The following is a 22,106-nucleotide window of genomic DNA, read 5'->3' as shown; positions in this document are numbered from 1 at the left end:
GGCCATCACAGGGCACACTCACTCACCATTCACTCACACACACACACACACACCTATGGGCAATTTAGTAACTCCAATTAGCCTCAGCATGTCTTTCGACTGTGGGGGGAGTACCTAGATTGGGGTCCAGCCCATCGCAGGGCACACTCACACACCATTCACTCACACACGCACACACCTACGGGCAATTTAGTAACTCCAATTAGCCTCAGCATGTCTTTGGACTGTGGGGGGAGTGCCTGGATGTATGCATCTGTATGTATGCTGCCAGACGGCGGAATCCTACGCGTCCACCGTATTACCAAAAAAAAAAAAAAAGGGTGCATTAAACCTGGGTGAGCAGACAAGGTATGACACCCCACCACTGGCAGACAGTATGCTAGGGATGTATTTTTAATTTTTTTTAAATATATTCCCTCCACCACCCCCCCTCTGCGGAGGACTGCTTTATTCTTAATTTCCATTGTAAAAGAAAAAAAAAACAAAAAAAAAACAAAGGAAAACAAAACAAAAATAATAATAATAATAATGTGTGTGTGCAAGGTGCGTAAATGTGGGTATTTATATATATATATATATATCTATATATATATACACACACACGCACGAAACCGTGCTTCTTCAGAGGGCATTCACAGGCCCCAATGAGATCCCAACCCCATTTGTAAGTGACTACCATGTGACCATGTCACGTGATGCAAGGTGCCCACCCCCCTACCTCTTGGTAACTGTATCCCTCCCCTCCCCTCCCCTCCCCTAGTCCCCTCCCCTAGACGGCGGCAGCGGCGGAGACGACGGAGACAGCGGAAGGGGAGGAAATCCCCAGTAGGTTTGGTGCCCAATTTATGGGCTCAAAACTCTTGTCTGGTGTATATGTATACATACATATACACATGGGCGACATTAGGGGGGGGCAAGGGGGGGCATGTGCCCCCCCTATATCCCGATCATGGAATTTTAGAATTCACTGTTAAAATACTGTTTCAGAATATGTATTTTATGTGTTGTAGGTCTCCGTGTTGATAGGGGGCGACACAGCAAATTAAGCAATAGGTTGCGTCTTTATTTTTTAAGTTAGTTTGTTGTTGGTATGAAAATTAGAGAAAACTAGACAATCAATCGGGCAAAATGGCTAAGCGTCCCAATACGCTGGATAAGTACTTTTCCAAAAAAACAAAAACAGATAATGCTGATGACAGACAGGTAACGTTAATTGAGCAGAATGAGCACTTAAGTGTCAATCTTTAAGCTCTTCTTAACTGTGTCGATGAACAGCGCATCGCGCGAAAGAAATTTTTCTTGCTTGCGCCGACTGAAAACTTATATGAGAAACACAATGTGCCAGGAAAGACTCTCGGACATTGCAGTACTTAACATTGAACGGACCATTCACGTAGATTTGGATAAGACCGTTAATCGCTTTGATGCCGAGCCTGGTGGACGACGTTTAGCCCTTCACTAAGGTAGGATGTTGTTTTGATACCTACTCGTTAAAATGTTTTTCTTGCCCCCCCTGACTCAAGAGTCAAATGTCGCCCATGCATATACATATATGTATATTTATGTATGTATGTATATATATGTGTATATGTATGCATCTGTATATATGCTGGCAGACGGCAGAATCCTGTGCGTCCACCATATTACCGAAAAAAAAAAAAAAAAAAGGGTGCATCAAACTTGGGTGAGCAGACAAGGCATGACACCCCACCGCTGGCAGACGGTACGCTTGGGATGTATTATTATTATTATTTTTTTTTTTAAGTATTCCCTCCACCACCACCCCACTGTAATAACAACGACAATAAGTAGCAACATCAACCACAGATAATACAAATATACAACAACTTATCATTAAAACAAGCATGTGTGTATGCCTCTACCTTGGTATGTGTGCTACTGGTTATACTGTATGTGCGTGTGTGCGCGTATGTGTGGGGGTTAGACATAAGTGTAGATGCATACATATACATTTACATAAACATACATACAAACATATACATATATATACAAACACACATAGTAACACATATATATATATGTGTGTATCTACACTTATGTCTAACCCCCATACATGCACATGCAAACACAACCAGTAGCACACACATGCCAAGGTAGAGGCATACACACATGCTTGTTTTAATGATGTTGTTTTAAATAAGTATTATTTTTGGTTGATGTTGCAATTTTTTGTCATTGTTGTTATTACAGTTGCAGTTATCAGTTTTGTTATTGCTATTACTTTTTACACTCACTCACCATTCACTCACACACACACACACCTATGGGCAATTTAGTAACTCCAATTAGCCTCAGCATGTCTTTGGACTGTGGGGGAAGTGCCTGGATTGGGGGCCAGGCCATCACAGGGCACACTCACTCACCATTCACTCACACACACACCTATGGGCAATTTAGTAACTCCAATTAGCCTCAGCATGTCTTTCGACTGTGGGGGGAGTGCCTAGATTGGGGTCCAGCCCATCGCAGGGCACACTCACACACCATTCACTCACACACGCACACCTACGGGCAATTTAGTAACTCCAATTAGCCTCAGCATGTCTTTGGACTGTGGGGGGAGTGCCTGGATGTATGCATCTGTATGTATGCTGGCAGACGGCGGAATCCTACGCGTCCACCGTTTTACCAAAAAAAAAAAAAAGGGTGCATTAAACCTGTATGAGCAGACAAGGTATGACACCCCACCACTGGCAGACAGTATGCTAGGGATGTATTTTTAATTTTTTAAAAATATATTCCCTCCACCACCCCCCCTCTGCGGAGGACTGCTTTATTTTTAATTTCCATTGTAAAAGAAAAAAAAAAAAAAACGAAAACAAAACAAAAATAATAATAATAATAATGTGTGTGTGCAAGGTGCGTAAATGTGGGTATTTATATATATATATATATCTATATATATATACACACACACGCACGAAACCGTGCTTCTTCAGAGGGCATTCACAGGCCCCAATGAGATCCCAACCCCATTTGTAAGTGACTACCATGTGACCATGTCACGTGATGCAAGGTGCCCACCCCCCTACCTCTTGGTAACTGTATCCCTCCCCTCCCCTAGTCCCCTCCCCTAGACGGCGGCAGCGGCGGAGACGGCGGAAGGGGAGGAAATCCCCAGTAGGTTTGGTGCCCAATTTATGGGCTCAAAACTCTTGTCTGGTGTATATGTATACATACATATACATATATGTATATTTATGTATGTATGTATATATATGTGTATATGTATGCATCTGTATATATGCTGGCAGACGGCAGAATCCTGTGCGTCCACCATATTACCGAAAGAAAAAAAAAAAAAAAGGGTGCATCAAACTTGGGTGAGCAGACAAGGCATGACACCCCACCGCTGGCAGACGGTACGCTTGGGATGTATTATTATTATTATTTTTTTTTAAGTATTCCCTCCACCACCACCCCACTGTAATAACAACGACAATAAGTAGCAACATCAACCACAGATAATACAAATATACAACAACTTATCATTAAAACAAGCATGTGTGTATGCCTCTACCTTGGTATGTGTGCTACTGGTTATACTGTATGTGCGTGTGTGCGCGTATGTGTGGGGGTTAGACATAAGTGTAGATGCATACATATACATTTACATAAACATACATACAAACATATATATATATATATATATACAAACACACATAGTAACACATATATATATGTGTGTGTATCTACACTTATGTCTAACCCCCATACATGCACATGCAAACACAACCAGTAGCACACACATGCCAAGGTAGAGGCATACACACATGCTTGTTTTAATGATGTTGTTTTAAATAAGTATTATTTTTGGTTGATGTTGCAATTTTTTGTCATTGTTGTTATTACAGTTGCAGTTATCAGTTTTGTTATTGCTATTACTTTTTACACTCACTCACCATTCACTCACACACACACACACACACCTATGGGCAATTTAGTAACTCCAATTAGCCTCAGCATGTCTTTGGACTGTGGGGGAAGTGCCTGGATTGGGGGCCAGGCCATCACAGGGCACACTCACTCACCATTCACTCACACACACACACACACACACACACACCTATGGGCAATTTAGTAACTCCAATTAGCCTCAGCATGTCTTTCGACTGTGGGGGGAGTGCCTAGATTGGGGTCCAGCCCATCGCAGGGCACACTCACACACCATTCACTCACACACGCACACCTACGGGCAATTTAGTAACTCCAATTAGCCTCAGCATGTCTTTGGACTGTGGGGGGAGTGCCTGGATGTATGCATCTGTATGTATGCTGGCAGACGGCGGAATCCTACGCGTCCACCGTTTTACCAAAAAAAAAAAAAAAGGGTGCATTAAACCTGTGTGAGCAGACAAGGTATGACACCCCACCACTGGCAGACAGTATGCTAGGGATGTATTTTTAATTTTTTTTAAATATATTCCCTCCACCACCCCCCCTCTGCGGAGGACTGCTTTATTTTTAATTTCCATTGTAAAAGAAAAAAAAAAAAAAAACGAAAAGAAAACAAAAATAATAATAATAATAATGTGTATGTGCAAGGTGCGTAAATGTGGGTATTTATATATATATATATCTATATATATATACACACACACGCACGAAACCGTGCTTCTTCAGAGGGCATTCACAGGCCCCAATGAGATCCCAACCCCATTTGTAAGTGACTACCATGTGACCATGTCACGTGATGCAAGGTGCCCACCCCCCTACCTCTTGGTAACTGTATCCCTCCCCTCCCCTCCCCTAGTCCCCTCCCCTAGACGGCGGCAGCGGCGGAGACGGCGGAAGGGGAGGAAATCCCCAGTAGGTTTGGTGCCCAATTTATGGGCTCAAAACTCTTGTCTGGTGTATATGTATACATACATATACATATATGTATATTTATGTATGTATGTATATATATGTGTATATGTATATGTATGCATCTGTATATATGCTGGCAGACGGCAGAATCCTGTGCGTCCACCATATTACCGAAAAAAAAAAAAAAAGGGTGCATCAAACTTGGGTGAGCAGACAAGGCATGACACCCCACCGCTGGCAGACGGTACGCTTGGGATGTATTATTATTATTATTATTTTTTTTAAGTATTCCCTCCACCACCACCCCACTGTAATAACAACGACAATAAGTAGCAACATCAACCACAGATAATACAAATATACAACAACTAATCATTAAAACAAGCATGTGTGTATGCCTCTACCTTGGTATGTGTGCTACTGGTTATACTGTATGTGCGTGTGTGCGCGTATGTGTGGGGGTTAGACATAAGTGTAGATGCATACATATACATTTACATAAACATACATACAAACATATACATATATATATATATACAAACACACATAGTAACACATATATATATATGTGTGTATCTACACTTATGTCTAACCCCCATACATGCACATGCAAACACAACCAGTAGCACACACATGCCAAGGTAGAGGCATACACACATGCTTGTTTTAATGATGTTGTTTTAAATAAGTATTATTTTTGGTTGATGTTGCAATTTTTTGTCATTGTTGTTATTACAGTTGCAGTTATCAGTTTTGTTATTGCTATTACTTTTTACACTCACTCACCATTCACTCACACACACACACACACCTATGGGCAATTTAGTAACTCCAATTAGCCTCAGCATGTCTTTGGACTGTGGGCGAAGTGCCTGGATTGGGGGCCAGGCCATCACAGGGCACACTCACTCACCATTCACTCACACACACACACACACCTATGGGCAATTTAGTAACTCCAATTAGCCTCAGCATGTCTTTCGACTGTGGGGGGAGTGCCTAGATTGGGGTCCAGCCCATCGCAGGGCACACTCACACACCATTCACTCACACACGCACACCTACGGGCAATTTAGTAACTCCAATTAGCCTCAGCATGTCTTTGGACTGTGGGGGGAGTGCCTGGATGTATGCATCTGTATGTATGCTGGCAGACGGCGGAATCCTACGCGTCCACCGTTTTACCAAAAAAAAAAAAAAAGGGTGCATTAAACCTGTGTGAGCAGACAAGGTATGACACCCCACCACTGGCAGACAGTATGCTAGGGATGTATTTTTAATTTTTTAAAAATATATTCCCTCCACCACCCCCCCTCTGCGGAGGACTGCTTTATTTTTAATTTCCATTGTAAAAGAAAAAAAAAAAAAAACGAAAACAAAACAAAAATAATAATAATAATAATGTGTATGTGCAAGGTGCGTAAATGTGGGTATTTATATATATATATATCTATATATATATACACACACACGCACGAAACCGTGCTTCTTCAGAGGGCATTCACAGGCCCCAATGAGATCCCAACCCCATTTGTAAGTGACTACCATGTGACCATGTCACGTGATGCAAGGTGCCCACCCCCCTACCTCTTGGTAACTGTATCCCTCCCCTCCCCTAGTCCCCTCCCCTAGACGGCGGCAGCGGCGGAGACGGCGGAAGGGGAGGAAATCCCCAGTAGGTTTGGTGCCCAATTTATGGGCTCAAAACTCTTGTCTGGTGTATATGTATACATACATATACATATATGTATATTTATGTATGTATGTATATATATGTGTATATGTATGCATCTGTATATATGCTGGCAGACGGCAGAATCCTGTGCGTCCACCATATTACCGAAAAAAAAAAAAAAAGGGTGCATCAAACTTGGGTGAGCAGACAAGGCATGACACCCCACCGCTGGCAGACGGTACGCTTGGGATGTATTATTATTATTATTTTTTTTTTTAAGTATTCCCTCCACCACCACCCCACTGTAATAACAACGACAATAAGTAGCAACATCAACCACAGATAATACAAATATACAACAACTAATCATTAAAACAAGCATGTGTGTATGCCTCTACCTTGGTATGTGTGCTACTGGTTATACTGTATGTGCGTGTGTGCGCGTATGTGTGGGGGTTAGACATAAGTGTAGATGCATACATATACATTTACATAAACATACATACAAACATATACATATATATATATATACAAACACACATAGTAACACATATATATATATGTGTGTATCTACACTTATGTCTAACCCCCATACATGCACATGCAAACACAACCAGTAGCACACACATGCCAAGGTAGAGGCATACACACATGCTTGTTTTAATGATGTTGTTTTAAATAAGTATTATTTTTGGTTGATGTTGCAATTTTTTGTCATTGTTGTTATTACAGTTGCAGTTATCAGTTTTGTTATTGCTATTACTTTTTACACTCACTCACCATTCACTCACACACACACACACACCTATGGGCAATTTAGTAACTCCAATTAGCCTCAGCATGTCTTTGGACTGTGGGCGAAGTGCCTGGATTGGGGGCCAGGCCATCACAGGGCACACTCACTCACCATTCACTCACACACACACACACACCTATGGGCAATTTAGTAACTCCAATTAGCCTCAGCATGTCTTTGGACTGTGGGGGGAGTGCCTAGATTGGGGTCCAGCCCATCGCAGGGCACACTCACACACCATTCACTCACACACGCACACCTACGGGCAATTTAGTAACTCCAATTAGCCTCAGCATGTCTTTGGACTGTGGGGGGAGTGCCTGGATGTATGCATCTGTATGTATGCTGGCAGACGGCGGAATCCTACGCGTCCACCGTATTACCAAAAAAAAAAAAAAAGGGTGCATTAAACCTGGGTGAGCAGACAAGGTATGACACCCCACCACTGGCAGACAGTATGCTAGGGATGTATTTTTAATTTTTTTAAAATATATTCCCTCCACCACCCCCCCTCTGCGGAGGACTGCTTTATTTTTAATTTCCATTGTAAAAGAAAAAGAAAAAAAAAAACGAAAGCAAAGGAAAACAAAACAAAAATAATAATAATAATAATGTGTGTGTGCAAGGTGCGTAAATGTGGGTATTTATATATATATATATCTATATATATATACACACACACGCACGAAACCGTGCTTCTTCAGAGGGCATTCACAGGCCCCAATGAGATCCCAACCCCATTTGTAAGTGACTACCATGTGACCATGTCACGTGATGCAAGGTGCCCACCCCCCTACCTCTTGGTAACTGTATCCCTCCCTTCCCCTCCCCTCCCCTAGTCCCCTCCCCTAGACGGCGGCAGCGGCGGAGACGGCGGAAGGGGAGGAAATCCCCAGTAGGTTTGGTGCCCAATTTATGGGCTCAAAACTCTTGTCTGGTGTATATGTATACATACATATACATATATGTATATTTATGTATGTATGTATATATATGTGTATATGTATGCATCTGTATATATGCTGGCAGACGGCAGAATCCTGTGCGTCCACCATATTACCGAAAAAAAAAAAAAAAGGGTGCATCAAACTTGGGTGAGCAGACAAGGCATGACACCCCACCGCTGGCAGACGGTACGCTTGGGATGTATTATTATTATTTATTTATTTTTTTAAGTATTCCCTCCACCACCACCCCACTGTAATAACAACGACAATAAGTAGCAACATCAACCACAGATAATACAAATATACAACAACTTATCATTAAAACAAGCATGTGTGTATGCCTCTACCTTGGTATGTGTGCTACTGGTTATACTGTATGTGCGTGTGTGCGCGTATGTGTGGGGGTTAGACATAAGTGTAGATGCATACATATACATTTACATAAACATACATACAAACATATACATATATATATATATACAAACACACATAGTAACACATATATATATATGTGTGTATCTACACTTATGTCTAACCCCCATACATGCACATGCAAACACAACCAGTAGCACACACATGCCAAGGTAGAGGCATACACACATGCTTGTTTTAATGATGTTGTTTTAAATAAGTATTATTTTTGGTTGATGTTGCAATTTTTTGTCATTGTTGTTATTACAGTTGCAGTTATCAGTTTTGTTATTGCTATTACTTTTTACACTCACTCACCATTCACTCACACACACACACACACCTATGGGCAATTTAGTAACTCCAATTAGCCTCAGCATGTCTTTGGACTGTGGGCGAAGTGCCTGGATTGGGGGCCAGGCCATCACAGGGCACACTCACTCACCATTCACTCACACACACACACACACACACACACACCTATGGGCAATTTAGTAACTCCAATTAGCCTCAGCATGTCTTTCGACTGTGGGGGGAGTGCCTAGATTGGGGTCCAGCCCATCGCAGGGCACACTCACACACCATTCACTCACACACGCACACCTACGGGCAATTTAGTAATTCCAATTAGCCTCAGCATGTCTTTGGACTGTGGGGGGAGTGCCTGGATGTATGCATCTGTATGTATGCTGGCAGACGGCGGAATCCTACGCGTCCACCGTTTTACCAAAAAAAAAAAAAAAGGGTGCATTAAACCTGTGTGAGCAGACAAGGTATGACACCCCACCACTGGCAGACAGTATGCTAGGGATGTATTTTTAATTTTTTAAAAATATATTCCCTCCACCACCCCCCCTCTGCGGAGGACTGCTTTATTTTTAATTTCCATTGTAAAAGAAAAAAAAAAAAAAACGAAAACAAAACAAAAATAATAATAATGTGTGTGTGCAAGGTGCGTAAATGTGGGTATTAATATATATATATATCTATATATATATATACACACACACGCACGAAACCGTGCTTCTTCAGAGGGCATTCACAGGCCCCAATGAGATCCCAACCCCATTTGTAAGTGACTACCATGTGACCATGTCACGTGATGCAAGGTGCCCACCCCCCTACCTCTTGGTAACTGTATCCCTCCCCTCCCCTAGTCCCCTCCCCTAGACGGCGGCAGCGGCGGAGACGGCGGAAGGGGAGGAAATCCCCAGTAGGTTTGGTGCCCAATTTATGGGCTCAAAACTCTTGTCTGGTGTATATGTATACATACATATACATATATGTATATTTATGTATGTATGTATATATATGTGTATATGTATGCATCTGTATATATGCAGGCAGACAGCAGAATCCTGTGCGTCCACCATATTACCGAAAAAAAAAAAAAAAAAAGGGTGCATCAAACTCGGGTGAGCAGACAAGGCATGACACCCCACCGATGGCAGACGGTACGCTTGGGATGTATTATTATTATTTTTTTTAAGTATTCCCTCCACCACCACCCCACTGTAATAACAACGGCAATGAGTAGCAACATCAACCACACATAATACAAATTTACGACAACTTATCATTAAAACAAGCATGTGTGTATGCCTCTACCTTGGTATGTGTGCTACTGGTTATATGTGCGTGTGTGCGCGTATGTGTGGGGGTTAGACATAAGTGTAGATGCATACATATAAATATACATATGTATAAACATACACACACACATATATATACATATACATGTGTGTATCTACACTTATGTCTAACCCCCATACATGCACATGCAAACACAACCAGTAGCACACACATGCCAAGGTAGAGGCATACACACATGCTTGTTTTAATGATGTTGTTTTAAATAAGTATTATTTTTGGTTGATGTTGCAATTTTTTGTCATTGTTGTTATTACAGTTGCAGTTATCAGTTTTGTTATTGCTATTACTTTTTACACTCACTCACCATTCACTCACACACACACACACCTATGGGCAATTTAGTAACTCCAATTAGCCTCAGCATGTCTTTGGACTGTGGGGGAAGTGCCTGGATTGGGGGCCAGGCCATCACAGGGCACACTCACTCACCATTCACTCACACACACACACACACCTATGGGCAATTTAGTAACTCCAATTAGCCTCAGCATGTCTTTCGACTGTGGGGGGAGTGCCTAGATTGGGGTCCAGCCCATCGCAGGGCACACTCACACACCATTCACTCACACACGCACACCTACGGGCAATTTAGTAACTCCAATTAGCCTCAGCATGTCTTTGGACTGTGGGGGGAGTGCCTGGATGTATGCATCTGTATGTATGCTGGCAGACGGCGGAATCCTACGCGTCCACCGTTTTACCAAAAAAAAAAAAAAGGGTGCATTAAACCTGTGTGAGCAGACAAGGTATGACACCCCACCACTGGCAGACAGTATGCTAGGGATGTATTTTTAATTTTTTAAAAATATATTCCCTCCACCACCCCCCCTCTGCGGAGGACTGCTTTATTTTTAATTTCCATTGTAAAAGAAAAAAAAAAAAAACGAAAACAAAACAAAAATAATAATAATAATAATGTGTGTGTGCAAGGTGCGTAAATGTGGGTATTTATATATATATATATCTATATATATATACACACACACGCACGAAACCGTGCTTCTTCAGAGGGCATTCACAGGCCCCAATGAGATCCCAACCCCATTTGTAAGTGACTACCATGTGACCATGTCACGTGATGCAAGGTGCCCACCCCCCTACCTCTTGGTAACTGTATCCCTCCCCTCCCCTCCCCTAGTCCCCTCCCCTAGACGGCGGCAGCGGCGGAGACGGCGGAAGGGGAGGAAATCCCCAGTAGGTTTGGTGCCCAATTTATGGGCTCAAAACTCTTGTCTGGTGTATATGTATACATACATATACATATATGTATATTTATGTATGTATGTATATATATGTGTATATGTATGCATCTGTATATATGCTGGCAGACGGCAGAATCCTGTGCGTCCACCATATTACCGAAAGAAAAAAAAAAAAAAAGGGTGCATCAAACTTGGGTGAGCAGACAAGGCATGACACCCCACCGCTGGCAGACGGTACGCTTGGGATGTATTATTATTATTATTTTTTTTTAAGTATTCCCTCCACCACCACCCCACTGTAATAACAACGACAATAAGTAGCAACATCAACCACAGATAATACAAATATACAACAACTTATCATTAAAACAAGCATGTGTGTATGCCTCTACCTTGGTATGTGTGCTACTGGTTATACTGTATGTGCGTGTGTGCGCGTATGTGTGGGGGTTAGACATAAGTGTAGATGCATACATATAAATATACATATGTATAAACATACACACACACATATATATACATATACATGTGTGTATCTACACTTATGTCTAACCCCCATACATGCACATGCAAACACAACCAGTAGCACACACATGCCAAGGTAGAGGCATACACACATGCTTGTTTTAATGATGTTGTTTTAAATTAGTATTATTTTTGGTTGATGTTGCAATTTTTTGTCATTGTTGTTATTACACTTGCAGGTGCAGTTATTGCTATTACTTTTTACACTCACTCACCATTCACTCACACACACACACACCTATGGGCAATTTAGTAACTCCAATTAGCCTCAGCATGTCTTTGGACTGTGGGGGAAGTGCCTGGATTGGGGGCCAGGCCATCACAGGGCACACTCACTCACCATTCACTCACACACACACACACACACCTATGGGCAATTTAGTAACTCCAATTAGCCTCAGCATGTCTTTCGACTGTGGGGGGAGTACCTAGATTGGGGTCCAGCCCATCGCAGGGCACACTCACACACCATTCACTCACACACGCACACACCTACGGGCAATTTAGTAACTCCAATTAGCCTCAGCATGTCTTTGGACTGTGGGGGGAGTGCCTGGATGTATGCATCTGTATGTATGCTGCCAGACGGCGGAATCCTACGCGTCCACCGTATTACCAAAAAAAAAAAAAAAGGGTGCATTAAACCTGGGTGAGCAGACAAGGTATGACACCCCACCACTGGCAGACAGTATGCTAGGGATGTATTTTTAATTTTTTTTAAATATATTCCCTCCACCACCCCCCCTCTGCGGAGGACTGCTTTATTCTTAATTTCCATTGTAAAAGAAAAAAAAAACAAAAAAAAAACAAAGGAAAACAAAACAAAAATAATAATAATAATAATGTGTGTGTGCAAGGTGCGTAAATGTGGGTATTTATATATATATATATATATATCTATATATATATACACACACACGCACGAAACCGTGCTTCTTCAGAGGGCATTCACAGGCCCCAATGAGATCCCAACCCCATTTGTAAGTGACTACCATGTGACCATGTCACGTGATGCAAGCTGCCCACCCCCCTACCTCTTGGTAACTGTATCCCTCCCCTCCCCTCCCCTAGTCCCCTCCCCTAGACGGCGGCAGCGGCGGAGACGGCGGAAGGGGAGGAAATCCCCAGTAGGTTTGGTGCCCAATTTATGGGCTCAAAACTCTTGTCTGGTGTATATGTATACATACATATACATATATGTATATTTATGTATGTATGTATATATATGTGTATATGTATGCATCTGTATATATGCTGGCAGACGGCAGAATCCTGTGCGTCCACCATATTACCGAAAAAAAAAAAAAAAGGGTGCATCAAACTTGGGTGAGCAGACAAGGCATGACACCCCACCGCTGGCAGACGGTACGCTTGGGATGTATTATTATTATTATTATTTTTTTTAAGTATTCCCTCCACCACCACCCCACTGTAATAACAACGACAATAAGTAGCAACATCAACCACAGATAATACAAATATACAACAACTTATCATTAAAACAAGCATGTGTGTATGCCTCTACCTTGGTATGTGTGCTACTGGTTATACTGTATGTGCGTGTGTGCGCGTATGTGTGGGGGTTAGACATAAGTGTAGATGCATACATATACATTTACATAAACATACATACAAACATATACATATATATACAAACACACATAGTAACACATATATATATATGTGTGTATCTACACTTATGTCTAACCCCCATACATGCACATGCAAACACAACCAGTAGCACACACATGCCAAGGTAGAGGCATACACACATGCTTGTTTTAATGATGTTGTTTTAAATAAGTATTATTTTTGGTTGATGTTGCAATTTTTTGTCATTGTTGTTATTACAGTTGCAGTTATCAGTTTTGTTATTGCTATTACTTTTTACACTCACTCACCATTCACTCACACACACACACACCTATGGGCAATTTAGTAACTCCAATTAGCCTCAGCATGTCTTTGGACTGTGGGGGAAGTGCCTGGATTGGGGGCCAGGCCATCACAGGGCACACTCACTCACCATTCACTCACACACACACCTATGGGCAATTTAGTAACTCCAATTAGCCTCAGCATGTCTTTCGACTGTGGGGGGAGTGCCTAGATTGGGGTCCAGCCCATCGCAGGGCACACTCACACACCATTCACTCACACACGCACACCTACGGGCAATTTAGTAACTCCAATTAGCCTCAGCATGTCTTTGGACTGTGGGGGGAGTGCCTGGATGTATGCATCTGTATGTATGCTGGCAGACGGCGGAATCCTACGCGTCCACCGTTTTACCAAAAAAAAAAAAAAAGGGTGCATTAAACCTGTGTGAGCAGACAAGGTATGACACCCCACCACTGGCAGACAGTATGCTAGGGATGTATTTTTAATTTTTTTAAAATATATTCCCTCCACCACCCCCCCTCTGCGGAGGACTGCTTTATTTTTAATTTCCATTGTAAAAGAAAAAAAAAAAAAAACGAAAACAAAACAAAAATAATAATAATAATAATGTGTGTGTGCAAGGTGCGTAAATGTGGGTATTTATATATATATATATATATCTATATATATATACACACACACGCACGAAACCGTGCTTCTTCAGAGGGCATTCACAGGCCCCAATGAGATCCCAACCCCATTTGTAAGTGACTACCATGTGACCATGTCACGTGATGCAAGGTGCCCACCCCCCTACCTCTTGGTAACTGTATCCCTCCCCTCCCCTCCCCTAGTCCCCTCCCCTAGACGGCGGCAGCGGCGGAGACGGCGGAAGGGGAGGAAATCCCCAGTAGGTTTGGTGCCCAATTTATGGGCTCAAAACTCTTGTCTGGTGTATATGTATACATACATATACATATATGTATATTTATGTATGTATGTATATATATGTGTATATGTATGCATCTGTATATATGCTGGCAGACGGCAGAATCCTGTGCGTCCACCATATTACCGAAAAAAAAAAAAAAAGGGTGCATCAAACTTGGGTGAGCAGACAAGGCATGACACCCCACCGCTGGCAGACGGTACGCTTGGGATGTATTATTATTATTATTTTTTTTTTTTAAGTATTCCCTCCACCACCACCCCACTGTAATAACAACGACAATAAGTAGCAACATCAACCACAGATAATACAAATATACAACAACTTATCATTAAAACAAGCATGTGTGTATGCCTCTACCTTGGTATGTGTGCTACTGGTTATACTGTATGTGCGTGTGTGCGCGTATGTGTGGGGGTTAGACATAAGTGTAGATGCATACATATACATTTACATAAACATACATACAAACATATACATATATATATATATACAAACACACATAGTAACACATATATATATATGTGTGTATCTACACTTATGTCTAACCCCCATACATGCACATGCAAACACAACCAGTAGCACACACATGCCAAGGTAGAGGCATACACACATGCTTGTTTTAATGATGTTGTTTTAAATAAGTATTATTTTTGGTTGATGTTGCAATTTTTTGTCATTGTTGTTATTACAGTTGCAGTTATCAGTTTTGTTATTGCTATTACTTTTTACACTCACTCACCATTCACTCACACACACACACACCTATGGGCAATTTAGTAACTCCAATTAGCCTCAGCATGTCTTTGGACTGTGGGGGAAGTGCCTGGATTGGGGGCCAGGCCATCACAGGGCACACTCACACACCATTCACTCACACACACACACACACACCTATGGGCAATTTAGTAACTCCAATTAGCCTCAGCATGTCTTTCGACTGTGGGGGGAGTGCCTAGATTGGGGTCCAGCCCATCGCAGGGCACACTCACACACCATTCACTCACACACGCACACACCTACGGGCAATTTAGTAACTCCAATTAGCCTCAGCATGTCTTTGGACTGTGGGGGGAGTGCCTGGATGTATGCATCTGTATGTATGCTGGCAGACGGCGGAATCCTACGCGTCCACCGTATTACCAAAAAAAAAAAAAAAGGGTGCATTAAACCTGGGTGAGCAGACAAGGTATGACACCCCACCACTGGCAGACAGTATGCTAGGGATGTATTTTTAATTTTTTTAAAATATATTCCCTCCACCACCCCCCCTCTGCGGAGGACTGCTTTATTCTTAATTTCCATTGTAAAAGAAAAAAAAAAAAAACAAAAACAAAGGAAAACAAAACAAAAATAATAATAATAATGTGTATGTGCAAGGTGCGTAAATGTGGGTATTTATATATATATATATATCTATATATATATACACACACACGCACGAAACCGTGCTTCTTCAGAGGGCATTCACAGGCCCCAATGAGATCCCAACCCCATTTGTAAGTGACTACCATGTGACCATGTCACGTGATGCAAGGTGCCCACCCCCCTACCTCTTGGTAACTGTATCCCTCCCCTCCCCTCCCCTCCCCTAGTCCCCTCCCCTAGACGGCGGCAGCGGCGGAGACGGCGGAAGGGGAGGAAATCCCCAGTAGGTTTGGTGCCCAATTTATGGGCTCAAAACTCTTGTCTGGTGTATATGTATACATACATATACATATATGTATATTTATGTATGTATGTATATATATGTGTATATGTATGCATCTGTATATATGCTGGCAGACGGCAGAATCCTGTGCGTCCACCATATTACCGAAAAAAAAAAAAAAAAGGGTGCATCAAACTCGGGTGAGCAGACAAGGCATGACACCCCACCGATGGCAGACGGTACGCTTGGGATGTATTATTATTTTTTTTTTTTAAGTATTCCCTCCACCACCACCCCACTGTAATAACAACGGCAATGAGTAGCAACATCAACCACACATAATACAAATTTACGACAACTTATCATTAAAACAAGCATGTGTGTATGCCTCTACCTTGGTATGTGTGCTACTGGTTATACTGTATGTGCGTGTGTGCGCGTATGTGTGGGGGTTAGACATAAGTGTAGATACATACATATACATTTACATAAACATACATACAAACATATACATATATATATATATACAAACACACATACTAACACATATATATACACATGTGTGTATCTACACTTAAATCTAACCCCCACACATGCACACGCAAACACAACCAGTAGCACACACATGCCAAGGTAGAGGCATACACACATGCTCCTTTTAATGATGTTGTTTTAAATTAGTATTATTTTTGGTTGATGTTGCAAATTTTCGTCATTGTTCTTATTACAGTTGCAGGTGCAGTTATCAGTTTTGCTATTGCTATTTGTTTTTGTCGCTCGTTTTTTTTTATTATTTTATGTTTATATATGTATGTGTTCATATATACACACACAAAAATAATAATAATAATGTGTGTGTGTGTGTGTAAGGTGTGTACATGTGGGTATGTATATATATATGTGTGCGTTAGTGAGGGTGTGGTTAGGGCACGAGCTCCCCAATGCTGACAGACAGCGGAATCCTGCGCGCCCCACCCCCAAAAAAAAGTGTATCAAGACAAATACACCTGAAAAGCAGAGAAGAATATCTGCGTTTTCTTGACTGCTGTTATTACAAGGAACACCATGATTCCTGTCGGTGTCCGTCGTCCCCCCCCCCCCCCCAAGCTGTAAACCTAGGACACACACACACACACACACACACACACACACACACACACACACACACGTGCCGGCTTCAAACACATTATCAAAAACGGTCAACACACCACAGGGGACACTGGGGTTGACATAAAATAATTAACTTATTAATATCATGCCGTGGTGCATTTTAAATATCTCAATCTGACTCGTACACCCATAATAATACTTCAGCCATCCCTCCGGAGGTAGGTACAGTCAAAACAACAAACAAAACCCAAAAGCTAACTCAACCCACCATAAAGCTAACTTACACCTACACATAAAACAAAGAATAAAAATAATGACAATACTCCTCCTAGCTTCCTCTCTAAACAAAAACAATAACACTCAACAAAAAGGCTCCTACCCCTTTCCGGCGATCAAGTCCCAGTGGTTACAATGACACATCATTTGGTCTAGCGCAACAATACCATACCGTACACCAAGAACGCACTCTCGAGAACAACAATCCCCATATGTCCCCCGCAAAAAACACGCAGTCCCCACCAATCAGATCTTCTCTTCAGCTCAATTTGCTTCGCCTTTATAGCCACTCGTCCTTCGTATGGAACACGCCACCTACAGGAAGGGAGGAACACCGCCATAAAACACAAAGCAATCAGGCACACAGGGTAATACAACATGAACATCAATAAGAATAAATAAAGGCAGAGCTGAAACAATATATACACACACACATACATATATACACACACACACACACACACACAGAGATATATATACACAGATACATGCATGTATATACACACACACACACATATATATGTATACACACACAAAAATAACAATAATAATAAAATAATAATAATAATGTGTGTGTAAGGTGCGTACATGTGGGTGTGTATATATATATATATGTGTGTGGGAGTCAGGGAGTGCATTCAAATTGTCAAGGAGCATCATACAGCATGATTAATCGGCATAAGTTTTTTTTTACATTTATTTTTTTCTAAATTAATTATGAAACATTATGTTATTTTGACACGGTTGCCATAATTCCTTCCATTAAAGTAAAGAATCTTTTTTAGACCAGAAACACAAAAGACTAGTAAGATTTCGAAAACAAAACTAATTCCGTCATCCATATTCAAATAATACAATTGACAATGTGCCCCACAAACAAAATGACAAAGGAAATTCAGTACTACTGTTACAAAGAATGTTACACCCCAAGAAAACAGATCAACAGTTCTACAAACAACTTGTAGGTAGGCCTATACTTCTAAAAGCAGTTCCTCTGAGATGGTACAAAAAGCCAGTTAAATGGTTTCAGTCAAAACAATTAGTAGAATCGGGTGGTTTAGTAACATGCTGGGAGAAAATTAACTTAAATTATGACTTCGACTAACCTTTACCTCACAAATAAATAGCAAAGTATGTCTGGAATATTTGGATTCATTTGGAATGCTTTTATTACCGCCATAGAGCATTAGTGAAAATACTTTTAACAGGTTTTAACATCATTTTCAAATTGGAGATCGTTTATAATGGAAAAGCAATTCAGGAAAATCTTTTTGGCAACTTTGTGCTGGCTAGTGAATGGCACTTGCGTCCAAATGGAGTAAACTCACAGATATTTCATGGTTTAAATGTCAAAACAGATTACATTCTACTGCTAATCACCTTTGTAGTGTTTTAGAGGAATAGACTTCTATTAAACACTTAAGATATGAAATGCCAGTTTGAACGTCACTTCTTATAGCTCATCTATGTTGTGCTTATCTTTAATTAATATTCTGACAATCAGGGCTATTATAAAAGTCCACCTTTTTAAAATGTGGACTTCCAAACTGGCACAGCCTGGAGTCTTTATCCAAGAGAACTGCATACTGTATGTGGAGGGCAGAAAGATATTTTCTAGCACTAACATCTAAATGAGGGACTTTGTGTTTCTTTATGAACCAAAAAGCACAATTAAATATAATAATACCCAAAATAATAAAAGCTTTGCTTCAAACAATGTGGATTACATTAATTTTACACATAAATTAATACAGCAGGAGCAAATATATATTAAGGACTGTATTGTCAAATAGGAGATCAGCAGCATTCTCCTTATAAAACCGAAGAAAATTTAACTGATTAATAAAAGTTGCGTGACAAATTGATCTGTGGCCGACAATAAACAATAACAACTTCTTAGATATTTCCTTATTACTAAAGAGACATTTTAATTGTTTTATCGGCTCTGTTGGCAATGTTCAAGTGGAAAAGCATCGTTTGAAAAATCACAAATGTTAAGATTCAATGCATCGCTTTTTGACCACATTATGGCGATGCACTGTTCCTGACAATGCCCTAATACAGAAATAAAACTTGACGTAGGTAAAAGTTAAAAAGCCTTCACTTGTCACACTGACTATCCCAAACGATTATAAAGCAGCATTTTGAAAACCGCTTTTTTTTTAAAAATAACGTGTACAACACTCCACCTTGGCTTCTGACCAAATGCTTTTCACGGATTGGCACTCCAAAGGTTCTGAAGCGAAATTTGTATTTCCCCCTACCTTGTTGGCCCTTCAGTTCTTCTGAATACCCATGTCAGCTCTGACTGAAGATGCGCTACACCGTACCGCCCTCTCTGGTGAAGCTGCTGGTGCAGCGCTGGCTTTCCAGGACCTTTTGCACGCCTCAATGAGAGCCACGATCTTTCCAGAGACCTGTACTACGAAGCTGAGTTACTGGCTTATCGGGGTGACTTGTCGGATTTAAGGTAGTCTGGGCAAAATGTAAGTAAACGAATATAAAGTCCATTTAAACTGTAGCACCTTAAATCCGACAAGTTACCCCGACAAGCTAGTAACCCCGCTTCGTAGTACAGGCCACTGGTTTGAAGATTCTCTTGTTGTTGTTTTTTTTCTTCATGTTTTTTACGGAACAATAACTGTATAGTGTGACGATACCAGAAGAGAGAACCAAGTGAACGTCGTGATAGAGTACCCAGCTCTTTTATAGGGAGCGATGGTTACGTAAGCAAAGTTCTAGAACGTTGAGTTGCGTATAAATTCTAACTCACTTTTCATTGGTTTCCCAGCTTTGCTGTCAAAATAATGTTTGCTGATTGGTCGAAAATGTTAATACCCCCTAGCACTGTTAAAAAAAAAAAAAAACACTCAAGATCTTCAGCTACCCTACGGAGTGCCACAAGTCCTATAAGGTGATTTTTTCCCCCCCATCTTTTTTTTAACAATCAAAATACATAAATCATGGGTTTGTTCAAAAGGCATAAACCTATATGCTGCACCAAGTTACATCCCAATACAGCCAAGAAGAGAATAGGTTGCCCAGAGTTTGCTCAGGTGCACCCCACAGCACAACCTTAAAAAACCATCCGGCACAGATCACACTAGTGAATGACATAGCAAATCACAGCAATAAAAAAGAACCTTATGGGCAGTCCTGCACCTAGACTATGGGTGCCAACTGGCACAGCCTGCCTAATAATCAACCCAAAATATACATACAACAAAGAAAAAAAATGAACTAAAAAGAAAGCCAGCTCTACCAGCTCTTCAAAGGGGAATGTCTAGGCATTCCCAGGCCACCTGGGACCTTTTTGCCTTGGGGGACCCTACAAGGAGCTATTGCCCCCGACAACATAGCCCCCAGGATCACTAAGCCATGCAAACCCCTTCACCACGATAAGGTGACAATCCAAGGAGAGGTGACAAAATATATTTTGTCCACAAAATGACTTTCTTTCACTCACAGAAAGCATTTTGTACACAAAATTAATTTATTTGGTTTGGGAGATCCGTCAAGGGGGTCCTCACTGTAGCCTGCAGGAAGGGGTGGAAAGAGATGTGGGCGGAGTGAAATGTCACGCAATTACCATATAACAGGGGTAAACGGATTGTCTCCAACTCCGGTCCTGAAGAGCTACCGGCCAGTAGGTTTTCTTTCCAACCTGACTTCTCATGAGCCACATCTGTTCTCAGGTAAATACCAGGAACAGGTGTGGGACAGAAAACCTACTGGATAGTAGCTCTCCAGGACCAGAGTTTGAGACCCCTGCCATATAAACGATACAAGATGTGAAGATGGCAAATGACATGGCACACATTTGTTGTTTAGACTGTTGTGTCAGGTTAATTAAGAGCTGAAGGAACTTAATATTTACTAGTCTAAGTAACAGAGTGTCTACAAAACACTGTGCATGCCTTTATGGGTTTTTAAGCAGAACACATTGGTATAGAAACACATTAACATTAGGTTTCACGATTCACTGACAGGAGATTAGGAGAACATACACATTAATGTTACTACTTAAATTAACTGTAACCCTAACCCTTGCCCCAACCCCTGATCCACCTACAGTACCATTAACGTCATTGCACCCATATATGGTAACTGAGTGACATCTCGCCGTGTCCCATCCCGCAGGCTGCAACAACACACACACACACATATACATATATATACACACACAAGAAATCAACCGTT

General features: G+C 41.3%; 1 long non-coding RNA gene across 1 annotated transcript; it reads right to left on the bottom strand.

Moving 5' to 3' along the window:
• Positions 1-17,745: 17,745 nt before the first annotated feature.
• LOC140578502 (uncharacterized) lies at positions 17,746-20,742 on the bottom strand. The gene is made up of 2 exons (XR_011982731.1): positions 20,171-20,742; positions 17,746-18,221 (listed from the first exon to the last, which is right to left on the bottom strand). It is a non-coding gene; the product is annotated as an uncharacterized lncRNA (long non-coding RNA).
• Positions 20,743-22,106: the final 1,364 nt, after the last annotated feature.

Source organism: Paramormyrops kingsleyae, chromosome 15 (assembly GCF_048594095.1).
Source record: "Paramormyrops kingsleyae isolate MSU_618 chromosome 15, PKINGS_0.4, whole genome shotgun sequence".
NCBI lineage: Eukaryota > Metazoa > Chordata > Actinopteri > Osteoglossiformes > Mormyridae > Paramormyrops > Paramormyrops kingsleyae.
Note: the sequence above shows the minus strand (reverse complement) of the source record. Positions and strands in the feature narration are given on the sequence as shown.